The sequence below is a fragment of the Pseudophryne corroboree genome, chromosome 4 (genome assembly GCF_028390025.1).
Source record: "Pseudophryne corroboree isolate aPseCor3 chromosome 4, aPseCor3.hap2, whole genome shotgun sequence".
In the NCBI taxonomy this organism is placed as follows: Eukaryota; Metazoa; Chordata; class Amphibia; order Anura; family Myobatrachidae; genus Pseudophryne; species Pseudophryne corroboree.
In genome coordinates this window covers 853,990,507-854,009,952 of record NC_086447.1, presented here as the reverse complement: position 1 = coordinate 854,009,952, position 19,446 = coordinate 853,990,507, and the positions used below count along the sequence as shown (strand labels likewise).

Sequence of the window (19,446 nt, the reverse complement as noted above, 5' to 3'; positions counted from 1 at the left end):
TAATGGGGTGAGAGGGGGTGGGGTTACAGTAATATGGGTGCAGGCAAAACCAGATTAAGGCAGGGCACAGGAGGAACTTGCATTGTCACGCTGTGCATTACCCACTGTCCTACTGTCCTGTGTATATGTCCCACTATCACCATAAGTGCACTGTCACCCTGTGTATGCCACTCCCCTTTTAGTGAGACCATGCCTCTTTGTGCACATAGTTCTAGTACCACTTACCTCCCTCCTTCACCTATTATGGTTCCACCCCTGCCTATACCCCGAATCAATTCAGCCAATAACAGTAGGAAGCCTCTTATGTCAACTATTGCTATATTATTCTGATGGGATAATGAGAAAATAACACATTTTTCCCTTCCTTCCTCCATTTTTAAATGTATAACTTTATTTTCAATTTTATATTCAATATTTTTATCTAAAGTTTGTTTTCTATTTTTAGCTACAGATGCACTGATAAGACATATACTGAAGTCCAGTATCATAAAAGTAGGACATTATCAATAAAACATGGAATTTGTTAACAATATGCATAATTATTCGGAGCTGCAAGATGTGATGGATGCAACAAATATAAATATTCTATTTGTTTCAACTTGCACAGAAAAAATACAAACAGAAGAGTGATTGTAAATCAAGTAATTACTACTTTGATTAGTAAAGCTCCTTCATCTTAACAATCTATATCTCTACATCATGTAGTCTCATATGCAAACAATCAGATGAGCCCTTTTACTATACATCATTACAAATGTTCACACAGTTGTGTTCAGTAGGAGGTGGGAAAAAAAGCACTGTCAAAAAAAGTGAGGATGATTCCTCCAACATCAATAGCACAAACATCACAGGATTCTGCTGGGAATAGTTGGAAAGATATTTCACCATCTGGACAGTTCTTTGTTGAGAATTTTCACACATTAGAATACTGCATAACTTATTTACTGATGATAGGCAGAAATGTGACAGCATATCTTAAGTATTTCAGTTTATTTAAATAAATACACTGTAGTGGTACAGATGTAATGCTAGCTGAGGAGTTAGAGATGAGCAGAGAGATCAATTTGAATTTGAATATGAATATCAGTACAAATGTCTTAAATTCGGATAAGAAAAATAAATAAATTCAGTAATCGAGCCTGAGTTGGATCAAATCAGGTAAATTCATGTATAAGGGGTATATTTACTGAGTGTGGATCATAGGGTCTACAGTATCTAGGTCGACAGTCATTAGGTCGACCACTATTGGTCTACAGTGACTAGGTCGACACCAGAAATAGGTCGATACGGTCGTTAGGTCGACATGGAAAAGGTCAACATAGAAAAAGGGTCGATGTGAGATTTTAATATATTTTGGTGTCTTTTTCTTCATAAAGTGACCGGGACCCCCTATTAATGCACTTTTTCCCGATTTTTCTATTTGCAGTTGATTTTCAATAGAAATAAAAAAAAAAAAAAACTACTGCCTTCTGGCAAAAGAAAAAAAAAATTGTCCAACATTGACATTTAAAATTTATATAAAAATAGACTGATAGTGAATATGGAATTTTAACTCTGTCGATGTTGAACTATTTGTAAATTGATCTGAAATAGTAAATTTACTCCCCAGTTGTCAACAAAACTGAAATGCTTGAAGAGTGAGGGCTACCCATTGCATTACGGTGCTGTTGCCTGATGCATTTGTGGTTCTGGGGTGTCTTTACGCCTCAAGTCTGCAGCCTCTACTACAGTATCTTAAGACCCAAAGTAGGTATTGCTGGTAACTATACTTCAACACTCCCTTATCTACATTTATTTATTAACATTTATTTTATTACTGGCCCAGATTTACGCTACTGGAAAATGTATCTACAATAAATGCTGTTGTCAGTGGCAGTTTGACATCATTTTTCACAATCATTACATTATACTGTAGATAATGTCTTGGGTACTTTATTCTATTCAGAATTTGAAGTATATGTTACACTTGTAACTATGTCACTCTCTACTCACAGAAGCTGTCTTTATATACGTGTTCTGGGATAATAGAATATCTCATTTTAAATATACTGGACGTGACTGTTAACACCAGGCGCTGCATTTGTAGTAATTTTAGTACAGTATTATAGGCACCTGGGCCTGAAGGAACGGTAGTGTATTTTATACCATTAGTACCTAACACAGCAGTTAACATAATGTAGCTGTGAAATAGAAATGGGGCTTACTGTTGTAGTGCACACTGTCTTAGTGTACATTAACTCTCACTTCAAATATATATGCATGGATTTGTAATGAATTCTCCCTGCACCCTCCCTTCTATAAACTACATTGTACAGTATTCATCTAATCTGTTTCTTATTTGATCAGATGCATGTGGTGGAGGCAGAACTACCATTGGTGTGGCAGGTGCATTACACCGGGGCCCCTGAGGAATAAGGGGCCCACTGCTACCCGGACCAACAATGAGCTATCCCCTGCAACCACCCCCCCCCAGGCCATTTTGAGCAATGTCAGATGAATAACTAAGTGCAGAGATCAAGATGGATGTCCCTTACCATAATGTGCCCCTTACCATATGTAGGCAGGGCTGACCTTGGGGGTCATACCGAGTTGTTCGCTCGCAAGCTGCTTTTAGCAGCTTTGCACACGCTAAGCCGCCGCCTACTGGGAGTGAATCTTAGCATAGTAAAATTGCGAACGAAAGATTCGCAATATTGCGAAAAGACTTCTCTGTGCAGTTTCTGAGTAGCTCGAGACTTACTCTTCCAGTGCGATCAGTTCAGTGCTTGTCGTTCCTGGTTTGACGTCACAAACACACCCAGCGTTCGCCCAGACAGTCCTCCATTTCTCCAGCCACTCCCGCGTTTTTCCCAGAAACGGTAACGTTTTTTCACACACTCCAATAAAACGGCCAGTTTCCGCCCAGAAACACCCACTTCCTGTCAATCACATTACGATCACCAGAACAAAGAAAAAACCTCGTAATGCCGTGAGTAAAATACCTAACTGCATTGCAAATTTACTTGGCGCAGTCGCATTGCGGACATTGCGCATGCGCATTAGCGACTAATCGCTCCGTTGCGAGAAAAAAATAACGAGCGAACAACTCGGAATGACCCCCCTTGTGTGTGATAGAGTGATAGAGGAGTCCTGACACCTACAGGCACTGAAGATCATGACACATTCTGCCTCTAATTAATAAACAGTTGTACATTTTGTCTGATTCACTGCTGTCTGTGATTTAAAGGCAGCTCACAACCTATGTAACTGGAACGGATTACTTGCTCCCATTCACATTTGCAGCACACACCCTATGGAATGCCCTTCCATGCACAAAAAGACTCTCCTCTAGCCTCCAAACTTTCAAGCGATTCTGTTTATTCATTGGGTTTATTTCAAATCTTCTAGACATGTTTTCTTGGGACCAGAGTAATAACTCTTTCAGACTGACAGAGTCGGGTCACACCCGGGAATGTGTTCCTGGATGCATCCCAGAACACAACCCGGGAATGACCCCTTTCACACTGCACTTAGACCAGGGATCGACCCGGGACAGCCCCGTTTACACTGATCCCGGGAAATACCTGCAAACACATATGTATGTCATTAGAAATGGTTGGTGTCATTAGAGATGAGTGGGTTCGGTTCTCAGAGAACCGAACCGTACCGAACTTCACCATTCGAGTCCGGTCCGAGCCAGGCTCGGGTTTTCCCACTTGACTCGGAAACCAGAACAAGGTAAAATGTCATCATCCCGCTGTCGGATTCTCGTGGGGTTTGGATTCCATATAAGGAGCCGCGCATCCCTGCCATTTTCACTCCGGCATTGGAGAGTGTAGAGAGAGGACGTGTCTCCGGTCTCAGTGTCCTCAGTGACCTATGTGGTAGTGTCTTGTGCTGTATTTGTCCAGTCAGTGTTTGTGTCCTCTTGCTGCCATATGTCCATTGCTGCTGTGTTGTGCTGCATCAGTTCAGTGGTAGTGTATTGTGCTTCATCAGTCCAGTGGTAGTGTCCTGTGAATCAGCCATCAGTCATTCCAGTGACCAGGCAGTCACAGTGTTTGTGTCCTCTTGCTGCCATATGTCCATTGCTGCTGTGTTGTGCTGCATCAGTTCAGTGTTGCTGTGTTGTGCTGCATCAAACCAGTGGTAGTGCCCTGGCCATCAGTCATTCCAGTGACCAGGCACTCACAGTGGTATACGCTGCTGCTATATGTCCACTGCTGCCGTATATTAATAATAATAATAATAATAATAATAACAACAACAACAAGTCCCTTACAGTGTTGCTGGACATTGGTAGTGTCCTGGCCATTACTCAGTCCAGTGACCAGGCAGTCACAGTGGTATACGTTGCTGCTATATGTCCACTGCTGCTGTATTATAATAATAATAATAACAACAACAACAAGTCCCTTACAGTGTTGCTGTGTTGTGCTGCATCAGACCAGTGATAGGGTCCTGGCCATCAGCCATCAGTCATTCCTGTGACCAGGCAATCACAGTGGTATACGCTGCTGCTATATGTCCACTGCTGCCATATTATAATAATAATAATAATAATAACAACAAGTCCCTTACAGTGTTGCTGTGTTGTGCTGCATCAGACCAGTGGTAGTGTCCTGGCCATCAGCCATCAGTCATTCCTGTGCCGCATATTGTGTTATATAACTTCATAAAAATAATGGAGAACAACAATTTAGAGGATAAAATAGGGAAAGATCAAGAACCACTTCCTCCTAGTGCTGAAGCTGCTGCCACTAGCCATGACATAGACAATGAAATGCCAACAACGTCGTCTGCCAAGGCCGATGCCCAATGTCATAGTAGAGGGCATATAAAATCCAAAGAGCCAAAGTTCAGTAAAAAGACCCCCCAAAAAAAGAAATTTAAATGGTCTGAGGAGAAACGTAAACTTGCCAATATGCCATTTACGACATGGAGTGGCAAGGAACGGCTGAGGCCATGGCCTATGTTCATGACTAGTGGTTCATCTTCACATGACGATGGAAGCCCTCATAACTGAGGCCTTGACACTTATGTTGGTGTTAGACATGCGTCCGGTATCTGCCATTAGTGCAGTGGGATTTAGACAATTAATTAAGGTATTGTGTCTCTAGTACCAAATCCCATGTAGATTCTACTTCACTAGGCAGGCGATACCGAAAATTTGCCATTTAATCCAGTGATTTGGATTTATAATTCCAGTGATTTTGCCATTTAATTCCAGTGATTTGGACATATAATTCCAGTGATTTGGACGTATAATTCCAGTGATTTTGCAGTATAATTCCAGTGATTTTGCCATTTAATTCCAGTGATTTGGAAATATATTTCCAGTGATTTTGCAGTATAATTCCAGTGCTTTTGCAGTATAAATCCAGTGATTTTGCCATTTAATTTCAGTGATTTGGACATATAATTCCAGTGATTTTGCCATTTAATTACAGTGATTTGGATGTATAATTCCAGTGATTTTGCAATTTAATTCCAGTGATCCTGCCGTATAATTCCAGTCATCCTGCCGTATAAATCCAGTGATCCTGCTGTATAATTCCAGTAATCCTGCCGTATAATTACAGTGGTACTGGCGTATAATTACAGTGATCCTGCCATATAAATCCAGTTATTCTGCTGTATAATTCCAGTAATCCTGCCGTATAATTACAGTGGAGCTGGCGTATAATTACAGTGATCCTGCGGTATAAATCCAGTGATCCTGCAGTATATGTCCAGTGATCCTGCCATATAATTACAGTGGTACTGGCGTATAAGTCCAGTCCAGTGATACTGCCATATATATATATATATATATATATATAGTATACTCTGTTGCAAAGCCGATTACTGAGGCCATAACAACTATGCTGGTGTTAGATGTGCGTCCGGTATCCACCATTAGTGCAGTGGGACTGCAGTGCCAACCCTAGATGGGCCAGGTGTTTGTGCCGCGCACTTGTGTCGGTTAGGTTAGTCATACAGCTACCTCATTGCCCTCTTTTACTTCTTGGCATGATGTGCTGTTTGGGGACTATTTCTTTAAAGTGCCATCCTGTCTGACACTTCCATATATGTCCAGTGGTACTGCCATTTAATTCCAGTGATTTGGACGTATAATTACAGTGATTTTGCAGTATGATTCCAGTGATTTTGCCATTTAATTCCAGTGATTTTGATGTATAATTCCAGTGGTTTTGCCATTTAATTCCAGTGATTTTGACGTATAATTCCAGTGATTTTGCAATTTAATTCCAGTGATTTGGGCGTATAATTCCAGAGATTTGGACGTATAATTCCAGTGGAAATTGTTTGTGTTGCTTGGCTTAGTCATACAGCTACCTCATTGCACCTCTTCTACTTCTTTGCATGAGTTGCTGTTTGGGGTCTTTTTTTATATCTGCCCTCCTGTCTGACACTGCAGTGCCACTCCTAGATGGGCCAGGTGTTTGTGTTGTCCACTTGTGTCGCTTAGCTTAGTCATACAGCAACCTTAGTGCAACCTTTGGGCCCTAAAAACAACATTGTGAGGTGTGAGGTGTTCAGAATAGACCGGAAATGAGTGGAAATGAATGTTATTGAGGTTAATAATACTGTAGGATCAAAATGACCCCCAAATTCTGTGATTTTAGCCGTTTTTATGTTTTGTTTTTTTTAAATCATCCAGATCCAAATCCAAAACACGAAAGGGTGGTTTTGGCAAAACCAAGCCAAAACCAAAACACGAAAGTGGAATTAGAACCAAAACCAAATCACAAAACACAAAAAGTGCCAGCTACACATCTCTAGTTGTCATGCACCTTCAAGAACTGCTTTTTCAGAGTCTTCATTTCATTAACAACTTGCTGTTGTGTACGGATAATTCCTCTGGCTTCAAGCAGCTTTGAAATGTTTTTATAAATAATAACATCCTTCACTGTGTCTGCGATCTGCCTCTTTATTTCCTCCTCCACCCTTATGCTGAGCAGCTCTCTGATCTCCTGATCAGTCCAGGTAGCCATATTGCCTGTCTCCTCCACTTCCAGGCCGCTTCCCTGGGCTCTGGATGATGACATCATCTTTTCTGAGCCCAAGAAAGCTCCAATGAGAGGCCTTTCACCAGTCCCGTGTACTGAATACTAGGTAGGGCCCATTCACACTACACTGCACTCTGGGACGATCCTGGATTCAACCCGGGTCGAGACCTGGGATGAAATGCTGGTACTTTTAACCCGGGATATTCTTTCAGTACCCATTCACACAGAGCAAATTCCCGGGTTGATGCGTGTTCATGTACAATAACCCGGGAAATATTTGTCAGTCTGAAAGGGGTATAATTGTACTGGATTCATGACCAGTGGCCTGTGACACAAAGGGAAAAAATGAAAGCATATTACCCATACTGTTAAACATTACATCGTACAGTACAGTAACATTTACAGTACTTTGTTATATTACACTAGAGCACTGCCTACTGTATGCAGGAAAACAGGCATTCTCACTGTGGTAGTGTGCTTGCCCATTGATACCTTATTCAACCATAAATGTAGCAGATACATTGTTTGGGGCTGTTAGCCTGACATAATCTATGGCCAGATGGACAGGAGTGCTGACGTGTGGCACCAATGCACCTATGATGGTTCTGTCTAGGAAAAAGGTTTTGTCCATGATACCTGCCATACGGGATCCGGTCTGAAGATCGACAGTGTCTAGGTCGACAATGTTTAGGTCGACCACTATAGGTCGCCAGTCACTAGGTCGACATGGATGGAAGGTCGACAGGGTTTCTAGGTCGACATGTGCTAGGTCGACAGGTCTAAATGTCGACATGAGTTTTTCACATTTTTTGGGGGGATTTTTTTCATACTTAACGATCCACGTGGACTACTATTGGAATGGTAAAGTGTGCCGAGCGAAGTGGTAGCGGAGCGAAGGCACCATGCGAGGGGACGCGGTACACTAATTTGGGATCCTGGACACTTTACGAAGAAAACGACACCCAAAAAAAAAAAAATCCACATTTCGAACTTTAGACCTGTCGACCTAGCACATGTCGACCTAGAAACCCTGTCGACCTTCCATCCATGTCGACCTAGTGACTGTCGACCTATAGTGGTCGACCTGAACATTGTCGACCTAGATACTGTCGATAAAACGAACCACACCCCTGCCATACAGTAATGATAAATAAATGCCAAATACGAAGCTCTAAAATCATTGCCAATAGGGTGTTTAATGAATATAGTCTATGTAGTTTTGGTGTCCCTTTCACTGTAAATGTGGTCCACAGTGAGCTAAATTGAAAAAAGAAGTCAGCTGCGCAATGAAATTGGAAATATGAACAAAAGCTGATGTATGTTGAGATAAATTATAAAGAAGAATTTAATATGACAATGAAGGAAATTACATACAATAAAACATATAGGGGGTGATTCCGAGTTGTTCGCTCGCTAGCTGCATTTAGCAGCATTGCACACGCTAAGCCGCCGCCCTCTGGGAGTGTATCTTAGCTTATCAGAATTGCGAACGAAAGATTAGCAAAATTGCGAATAGAAATTTCTTAGCAGTTTCTGAGTAGCTCGAGACTTACTCACAAATAGCGATCAGTTCAGTCAGTTTTGTTCCTGGTTTGACGTCACACACACGCCCAGCGTTCGGCCAGCCACTACCCCGTTTCTCCAGACACTCCCGCGTTTTTCCCTGACACGCCTGCGTTTTTCCGCACACTCCCAGAAAACGGCCAGTTTCCGCCCAGAAACACCCACTTCCTGTCAATCACACTCCGATCACTTCAATGAGGAAAAATCTTTGTTCGGCCGTGAGTAAATCTACTAAGTTTTGTGTTAAAATACACAAAATGTGCGAGTGCATTTTTGCCTTAATCGCTCCGTTGCAAAAATCGGCAACGAGCGAACAACTCGGAATGACCCCCATAGTCTGGACATTAAACCTTATAGGGAAAATAGTAAAATACCCTGTACTGGATATCAGATAAAACAAGCACTTGTGATGTGAGTGGTAACAATATGCAACATTTGTATCCAACAAGTAGAAACAGTATCGTATCCTGGATATGAATGAATTGTTAGAATGTGGAGTAATTCATAAGTTTTAGACTGGTAACTGCAGTCCCATGAATGTATTAATGGAGCTCTGGTATGTAGAAATACTCCGATGTCAGATAAAGTCAAATTTACCTCTCCCGTGGGCTGGTTTCTAACCGAGCGTCCTCGGTTTGATTATCCTGCGTTACCCACCACGTAGCTGTCACTGGGAGGGAGAGTGCAAAGCTTGCACTGGACGGAGTCCTACACGGAGACGCTGCTGGAGGTATAAAGGAGCCACTATGGAGACTGAGTTACCAATGCCGCTCGGCGGGCCTGATGTCAGCTGCGGCGTGCAGAGAATATAAACTGCTGCAGGGGCTGCAAGGCCAATATTGGTCTATAAATATAGATGAAAGTGCTTGTCATGCAAAATGCTTGTTAGGCAGAGTGTAGAAGTCCAGTAGGTAAAAAAGAATTGAGAATTTTTCCACAGTGAGACTCGTAGTGCATCAGGGAAAAATGAGAAAACACTGCAAATACACACAGTAATTACAGATGTGTCCTCATATACCCAGCATCTATATGTCATATTGATCAAGAGGCCTGATCCCATGCCACTCTGAAAGGTGTAGCGCACTGTAGTTTTCTTTCAATTTTGTGTCTTACTCGCATTGCAGACCAGCAAGACACCTTGGAGAGTGATAAATAACACGGTGGTAAAGTGCCAGCCAATCAGCTGCTGCCATTTTTCAAACCCAGCCTGTAACATGTCAGTTAGGAGCTGATTGGCTGGTACTTTATCACTGTGCTATTTATCAAGGCTTGATAAATCTGTGTCAAAGTGTACTATAAATGCTTAGCAGTGACTTTAACTGCACAGGAATTAGCTTTAAACACGTCAAAAGTTGCAGACGAAGCACAACAGAACTTTGCCTGAGAAAAAGCTGCATTATAGCACTTCATATAAGGATTCAGACTCGGCTGCACACAGATATATAAATGTTGCACTTTAAACTGATTGGTGTAATCTAGCAGAGTAGTTTTGTTGCTTCCAGTTGTTTTATTTCTGCAGATAAGATGCACTTTTTGAGCAAGAAACTCATTTGGCGCTGCGAGGAAATCCATGCGGTCTGGGATCCGGAAGGGGCTGTTTGCCACGACTTGAGCAACAATGTATAAGAACACATCTGTAAACATCCTCTATTAAATAAATGCTCCCTCACACCCTTTTTCCTTCTTTATTAGACACCTATTTCCAGTTGGCATCCAGCAGATCCAAGGCCCAGGCATGATTGAAAATCAGGTACATTATATAGCAAATAAACACTCTTTTTGCTTCAGTTTTTTTTTTTAAATTAGCATACAGGTTTATACAATATTTTCCTGTCCAATTCATCATGACCGCCCATTTCCCTGTGCCAGCCTTCTGCAGCATACAATACTAAGACAGAATACAGTAAGTATAGTACTAAGGATGGTATTTGGAACATAGCACAGTAGAGTACTAACTAATGGACTAACTGCCAATTAGCCCACATCTATCATGCTCTTTTCTAACTACCATCCTGGGTTGGGTATATTAAGCCGGCGGTCGAGATGCCGCCGGTCAGAATACTGATCACGGCATCCCCATGATTAGAATCCTGACAGAGGAAGGTAAGTATACTTACCTTCCCCCCTGGCCCTCTAGCCCTAACCCTCCCTTAGTGTAGCCTGAACGTAACACCCCATCCCCCCCATCCGCCCCTCCCCGGCGGCTTACCTGTCTACTTGTTCGGTATCCTAGCTGTCGGGATTCTGGCGGTGGGATTCTGACTGTTGGGATCCTGACCGGATCCCCCTGGGCACAATCTGGCCTCTACACACATACACACACATCTATATTCTTTTGACTGATAACATATACATCATAAGTATTTAAAAATATATATTTTTTGTATACAGGTCTAATGTATTTAATATATGCTATTATATCGAAACTTTTTTTTCTAGCAGTAAACTGATTTGGAATTTTGGAATTCTGAAATCAGGAAACATATATAAACATCATCATACAGTATAATGAACTACATTATCACTTTTGAAACTATGGGGCAGATGTATTAACCTGGAGACGGCATAAGGAAGTGATAAACCAGTGATACGTGCAAGGTGATAAAGGCACCAGCCAATCAGATCCTAACTGTTAATTTACATATTGGAGCTGGTTAGCTGGTGCTTTTATCTCCTTGCACATATCACTGTTTTATCAATTCCTTATGCCTTCTCCAGATTAATACATCTGCCCCTATATTACCATCCATTTGTATTGTAAACATTGTGTAATTTGGAAAAAGGTAGACAGTTTTGATTCAAAGATCATGTATCCAAATACAATTCTTTCTTCAAAACTGGCTGCTCCTAGTTCTGCTGTCTAATTTATGTCCTGTTCATTGATGATAAAATATTAAATGGATTTTCTACCCACTAGTGTATTGGAGACAAAGGAATGAATCTTCACTACACCCATCTTATCATTTCGATAACAAATCCTTGTATGCTTTATATTTATTCTGATATATGGAATGTTTATTTATTCTTACTATGTTGTTATGGAACACAGAGTGCTTATTTTTACACTTTTATATATCATCATTACACAGTTCATCGGTTAATCTGAATTTTAATCCTAATAAAATGTCAAATAGATAGTTAGGTGGGGGACAGATGTCATACTTTATTAGCTATTAAGATATAATATTCAATTATCACGCCTCATCACAAAAGAGAATAAATTGAGCTAATAAAGATGAATTTATCATTCACAGGTTAGTGCGCCAAGCCTCACTTTCATTAAGTTATAAGCCTCTGGTGATTATGTTTATTGCAAATACAATTGGAATGGCATTGAAGGTTATCAAGTATGTAGCTATACAGAATATAACAGAAACACTTTTTACATCTACTGTAATAGTGTTACATGTGTATTAGCTATTATTTTACTCTAAAAATCCCCATTGATAATAACAGATGAAAAGGGAAGTCATAAATGTAGAACCTTGGAAATCAAACAAGAAAGTTTATGAGGTTCCGTGATACCAATCAATGTGCAGTATGCTATGTCTGGTTACTCACAGATGAAACGTACATATTTGCAAAAACCTATTTAGTCTTTTTTTAAAAAGGACTGTCTTGATTGAAGGGACCATTCAATTAGTGATGATTTTAACATTGTTTATTTTGGAACATGATCTATTATCTACATGGTTAGGGTCAAGTGATCCATTGCCATAACAGGGCACTTCCAGCCTCTGCCTCCCAGCATAGGGGATCTAATAAAGAATCGCTATACTACAGTATCTCTTTAATGCATTGGGTATAAAATGCCAGCGGTTGGGATGCTGGAGGTACGAATACTGAATACGGCATCCCAATGTTTGGAATCCCCAATGGCAGCCTAACTCTTACCCTCCCTACCCCTAGCCTAAACCTACCCTTTCCCCCCACTCGCAGCTGCCTAAACCTAACTACCCCCCTACCCACAGTCTAAACCTAACCAACCCCCTCCCAGCAGCCTTACCTCTCCAACGCACGGCATAAAATTGTTTGTGATTCCGGCGGTCGGGATTTGTAATGTGTACCTTATCAGGGTGCCAGCGCCAGCATTCTGTGATGTGTCAGGATTCCGGAGTTGGCATTTTGATTACCGGAAACCCGACCGTTGGGATTCTGACCGAATCCCCCTTTAGGGACATATGTGTCCTTTTATACTGTGGCTCAAGTCCCACAAATTGTCCCTCTCGGAGCACCATGTCCCGTGCGACTAGCCGCGCTGTGCGTCTTTTTTGTTTAAAAGGTGCATATTACTTGCATCATTAAAACAACTGAAAGCAACAAAGCTGCATTCCTACATACACTGACTACTGGAGCTGTGTGTCATTTGTACATCTGTGTACGACTGAGTCTGAATGTGCGTAAGAAGGGCTCAGATGCGAGCGGCCAAGATTTTCATTAAGTCAGGTTCCGTTGTGCTTTAGCTATGAATTTGTACATGTGTTATACTGTACCAATTCCTCTGTGGTTATTGACACAGCCTAGTGCCTCTAGCACACTGTAAGCATCTTTTTGCAGCATCTACAATGCGACTAAGATGCAAATTTAAAAGAAAATTGGGAAGGTACACCTTACCAGCGGGTAGGGGTCATTGGGTTGACTTAGGTTGACAGTCATTAGGTCGACGACTGAAGGTCGACATGGGCTAGGTCAACAGGTGAAAAGGTGGACATGAGCTATTGGACTGTTTTTGGTGTCGTTTTCTTTGTAAAGTGACGGGGAACCCCAATTAGTGCACCGTGTCCCCTCACATGGCTTGCTTCGCTCGCCATGCTTCGGGCAAGGTTACTGTTCCAATCATAGTCCACGTGGATCGTCAAGTATGGAAAAATCCCAAAAATGAAGAATAAAAAATGTGAACGACTCATGTAGATATTTTGACCTGTTGACCTAGCACGTCGACCTAATGACCATGTCGACCTATTGGCCATGTCGACCTTCAGTGGTTGACCTAATGACTGTCGACCTAAGCTGTATTGACCTAACAACCGTATCTCTTACCAGCAACAGTATCCTACAAAGCCCCTACTTCATTCCTGCATTTTCCATTTTTCCTTGCACCCACATAGGAAAATTCACAAGGTTAGACTACAGTATGTATAGGAGAAATATGCACTGGACATCACCTGTACCACTCCCTGGAACATGCATATTACATTGACCTAATAGTGTCCCTTGTACAGATTACTGTGTTGGAAAGATCAGATGAGTTCAAAGAGGGAACAAAAGTTCCACGTATACAGTGGTGGAACAAGTGGGTGATGGGCCCAGGTGTAAAATTATGCTTTGGGCTCCTGCCCAATGACTATGAGGACTAGCTTCTCTTAACTGATTGGATGAGAATAATGTTGGTAAGTAGTGTCCCTCTACGGCAGGGCTATTCAATTAAGATTTGGTGGCCAAACATTTCAGTTTTAATATAAAAAAACAAGTTTAAAATATATTACACATACTATATGCTATCAGAGCCACATGTGACTTATTATATGCCGTCAGAGTCCTACTCAAGGGTATAGTATGCATGACCAGTGGTCAGGAGACCGCTGGTCAGCATACCGATGCCGGGATCCCGGCAGTGGAATCCCAGCACAGGGTGGCAAGTGCAGCAAGCCCCTTGCCGGCTCCGTAGTGACCTACAGTCGCCATGGGTTCTATTACTACTATATTGGTGTCGTGGACACCCACGAGTGGGAATAGTCCCTGTTGGTCGGCATGCCAACCGTCGGGATTGTGAGGGGGCGGGACATAGGGGGAGGTCATGTGACAACCGGTGACATAACAACATCCCCTCCTCCACAGGATACCAGCATTTAATACACATATCCCCATGCTTTTCACACATATCTCCCTGCTGACCAGCTGCTGACAGCAGTGCCCCTTATACACATAATGCCACAACATAGACCACTTACAGTATTTACATTATCCACGCCATAGTGCTGCTTCTTTACATTATGCCACCCAATATTGCCAATTCACATTATGCCACACAGTTGAGATGCTTGTTCATGTTATGCCACACAGTACGGATGCTTATTCACATTATGCCACATAGCAGTACCCCACACTTAGTTGCAAAATTAAAATTATGCCACACAGTAGTGCACCTTATTTATATTATAATATTTATTTATTTATTATTTTATATTTTAATATATATATACACACAGAGTAAAAACCACAGCACTCACCGCACCAGAAGCGGGACACAGCTATGCACTTACCACTCACAGGGTGGGGTGCATGTAACACTGCACCCTCCACCACAGAAGCGGGGTACACAGCTGTACTTACCACTCACAGGGCGGGGTGCATGTAGCCCATGACCACATCGCTCTAATAAATACAAACAGAGAACCCAGCACTCACCAAAGTTAATATATATATATATATAAATAGTCGATGACAGTACAGCGGCACTCCCACGGATTTTTAAAGCAAGTGATCTGTATGACAGAATTCAATTAAAGCATAGTACCAGTCTGTATCCACCGTCGTTGCACAGATTAGTTACAATGTTGATCATTTGATACTTGTGCTTTCATGCAGCGCTCCTGCCTGTGAGCCGGTGAGACAGCGCGTTGGACAGGAGATGCGTTGCCTAGGCAACACCTGTGCCCAGGTCTGATGCAATCAGGATGAGTGGGACGCGATCCGGCACGCCCACGTGCACACCACCCACCACGCCTCCCACTCCCGGTCTGCAGACAAGACAGATGCTGGGCTAAAAAAAGGTAACTTATTTGTCTTGCTTCATTTTTGTCTTTGTTATTTTTTGCTCTCGTCTTCTCTAGCTACCACCTTGAAAAAAGGGTGTGCCATGCCCTGAAACGTCAGTGGATACAGACTGGCACTATGCTGTAATTGAATTTTTTAATACTAATCACTTGATTCAAAAAACCTTGGGAGTACTGCTGTTCTTTCATCGACTGTAAACTTCTTCATGCAGAAGGCACCCAGGTACAACTCCCGGTGATTGGAGAGTGCCGGTTCATTATTCTGTTTGTAAATATATACTGTATAGAGATGTGCACCGGAAATTTTTCGGGTTTTGTGTTTTGGTTTTGAAATCGGTTCCGCGGCCGTGTTTTGGATTAGGACACGTTTTGGCAAAACCTCCCTTAAAAATCTTTGTCGGATTCGGGTGTGTTTTGGATTTGGGTGTTTTTCTTTCAAAAAACCCTCAAAATCAACTTAAATCATAGAATTTTGGGGTAATTTTGATCCTATAGTATTGTTAACCTCAATAACCATAATTTCCAGTTCCACTCATTTCCAGTCTATTCTGAACACCTCACAATATTATTTTTAGTCCTAAAATTTGCACCGAGGTCGCTGGATGACTAAGCTAAGCGACCCAAGTGGGCGGCACAAACACCTGGCCCATCTAGAAGTGGCACTGCAGTGTCAGGCAGGATGGCACTTATAAAAATTGGCCCCAAACAGCACATGATGCAAAGATAAATAAAATAAAAAAGAGGTGCAAGATGGAATTGTCCTTGGGCCCTCCCACCCACCCTTATGTTGTATAAACAGGACATGCACACTTTAACAAACCCATCATTTCAGCGACAGGGTCTGCCACACGACTGTGGCTGAAATGACGGGTTGGTTTGGGCCCCCACCAAAAAAAGAAGCAATCAATCTCTCCTTTCTCAAGCTGGCTCTACAGAGGCAAGAAGTCAACCTAATCATCATCCTCCGATTCTTCACCCCTTTCACTGTGTACATCCCCCTACTCACAGAGTATTAATTCGTCCCCACTGGAATCCACCACCTCAGGTCCCTGTGTACTTTCTGGAGGCAATTGCTGGTGAATGGAGGAATTGATTATAATTCATTTTGATGAACATCATCTTCTCCACATTTTGTGGAAGTAACCTCGTACGCCGATTGCTGACAAGGTGATCGGCTGCACTACACTCTCTTTCGGAGTACACACTGGAGGGTGGGGTGGGGGGCGGGCAACTCAGGTAAAATAAAGCCAGTTTGTGCAAGGGCCTCCAAATTGCCTCTTTTTCCTGCCAGTATACGTACGGATGGTCTGACGTGCCTACTTGGATGCGGTCACTCATATTATCCTCCATCATTCTTTCAATGGTGACAGAATCATATGCAGTGACAGTAGACTTGTCAGTAATCATTGGCAGGTCCTTCAGGCCAGACCAGATGTCAGCACTCGCTCCAGACTGCCCTGCATCACTGCCAGCGGGTGGGCTCGGAATTCTTAGCCTTTTCTTCGCAGCCCCAGTTGCGGGAGAATGTGAAGCAGGAGCTGTTGATGGGTCATGTTCCGCTTGACTTGACAATTTTCTCATCAGCAGGTCTTTGAACCTCTGAAAACTTTTGTCTGCCGGAAAGAGAGATACAACGTAGGCTTTAAACCTAGGATCGAGCACAGTGGCCAAAATGTAGTGCTCTGATTTCAACAGATTGACCATCCGTGAATCCTGGTTAAGCGAATTAAGGGCTCCATCCACAAGTCCCACATGCCTAGCGGAATTGCTCCATTTTAGCTCCTCCTTCAATCTCTCCAGCTACTTCTGCAAAAGCCTGATGAGGGGAATGACCTGACTCAGGCTGGCAGTGTCTGAACTGACTTCACATGTGGCAAGTTCAAAGGGATGCAGAACCTTGCACAATGTTGAAATCATTCTCCACTGTGCTTAAGTCAGGTGCATTCCCCCTCCTTTGCCTATATCGTAGGCAGATGTATAGGCTTGAATGGCCTTTTGCTACTCCTCCATCCTCTGAAGCATATAGAGGGTTGAATTCCACCTCGTTACCACCTCTTGCTTCAGCTGATGGATGGGCAGATACAGCAATGGCCTACTCTAGTGTATAGCTTTATACTGGTGGTCACCAAAATGCTGCACTGTACAACTATATATACTGCTCACAACAATGCAGCACAGATATGGATACTTGAAGTGACACGGAGCTGCAAGATACAGCAATGGCCTACTGTACTGTACAGCTATATACTGGTGGTCACCAAAATGCTGCACTGTACTACTATATATACTGCTCACAACAATGCAGCACAGATATGGATACTTGAAGTGACATGAAGCTGTAAGATATAGCAATGGCCTACTGTACTGTACAAATATATACTGGTGGTCACCAAAATGCTGCACTGTACTACTATATATACTGCTCACAACAATGCAGCACAGATGTGGATACTTGAAGTGACATGGAGCTGCAAGATACAGCAATGGCCTACTGTACTGTACAACTATATACTGTTGGTCACCAAAATGCGTCACTATACTACTATATATATATATATATATATATATATATATATATATATATATATATATATACACTGGTCACACAACAATGCAGCAGATATTGAGCACTGATCAGGGTACTGTCTAGAACTGAGTCTGACACGGAGCTGCAAGATACAGCAATGGCCTACTGTATTGTACTAATATAATATACTGGTGGTCCCCACAATGCAGCACACTGAGCACAGATATTTGCAGCACACTGAGCACAGATATTTGCAGCACACTGAGCACAGATATGGTGCTTTTCAGGGAGAGAACGTAGCCACATCCTCTCTGTTCAATCTCCAATGCACGAGTGATAATGGCGGCGACGTGCGGCTCTTTATATGGAATACGAATCTCGCGAGAATCCGACAGCAGAATGATGACGTTCGGCCTCGTTCTGGTTAACTGAGCAAGGCAGGAAGATCTGAGGCTGCCTCGGACCCGTGAAAAATATGTGAAGTTCGGGGAGGGGAGGGGGGGGGTTGGTTCGGGTCTCGACGAACCGAACCCGCTCATCTCTAATACTTTATATATATCTATACAGGTTGAGTATCCCTTATCCAAAATGCTTGGGACCAGAAGTATTTTGGATATTGGATTTTTCTGTATTTTGGAATAATTGCATACCATAATGAGATATCATGGTGATGGGACCTAAGTTTAAGCACAGAATGCATTTATGTTTCATATACACCTTATACACACAGCCTGAAGGTCAGTTTAGCCAATATTTTTTATAATTTTGTGCATTAAACAAAGTGTGTGTACATTCACACAATTCATTTATGTTTCATATACACCTTATACACACAGCCTGTAGGTCATATAATACAATATTTTTAATAACTTTGTGTATTAAACAAAGTTTGTGTACATTGGGGGTCATTCCGAGTTGTTCGCTCGTTACCGACTTTGGCAACGGAGCGATTAAGGCGAAAATGCGCATGCACATGGTACGCAGTGCGCATGCACTAAGTATTTTAGCTCAAAACTTAGTAGATTTACTCACATCCGACCGAAGAATTTCCATAGTTTAAGTGATCGGAGAGTGATTGACAGGAAGTGGGTGTTACTGGGCGGAAACTGTCCATTTTCTGGGAGTGTGCGGAAAAAAGCAGGCGTGCCAGGATAAAACTTGGGAGTGTCTGGAGAAACGGGGGAGTGGCTGGCCGAACGCAGGGCATGTTTGTGATGTCAAACCAGGAACAAAACGGGCTGAGCTGATCACAGTGTAGGAGTAAGTCTCGAGCTACTCAGAAACTGCTAAGAATTTTCTATTCGCAATTCTGCTAAGCTAAGATACACTCCCAGAGGGCGGCGGCCTAGCATGTGCAATGCTGCTGAAATCTGCTTGCGAGCGATCAACTCGGAATGACCCCCTTTGAGCCATCAGAAAACAAAGGTTTCACTATCTCACTGTCACTCAAAAAATTCCGTATTTCGGAATATTCCATATTTTGGAATATTTGGTTATGGGATACTCAACCTGTATATATTGTAACACTGTAAGGGTACAAGGTGCCATTTCCTGGGGGTAAATGGCAGCAAGCAGCAGCTGAGGAATC

General features: G+C 42.4%; 1 long non-coding RNA gene across 1 annotated transcript in view; it reads left to right on the top strand.

The window, feature by feature from the left end:
• The window catches only part of LOC134911837 (uncharacterized), a 50,053-nt gene extending 34,730 nt beyond the window's left edge, over positions 1-15,323 (top strand). Inside the window, exons 2-3 of the long non-coding RNA XR_010176885.1 lie at positions 10,248-10,305; positions 15,144-15,323. This is a non-coding gene — a long non-coding RNA (uncharacterized LOC134911837). The remainder of the gene's footprint in view (positions 1-10,247; positions 10,306-15,143) is intronic.
• Positions 15,324-19,446: the final 4,123 nt, after the last annotated feature.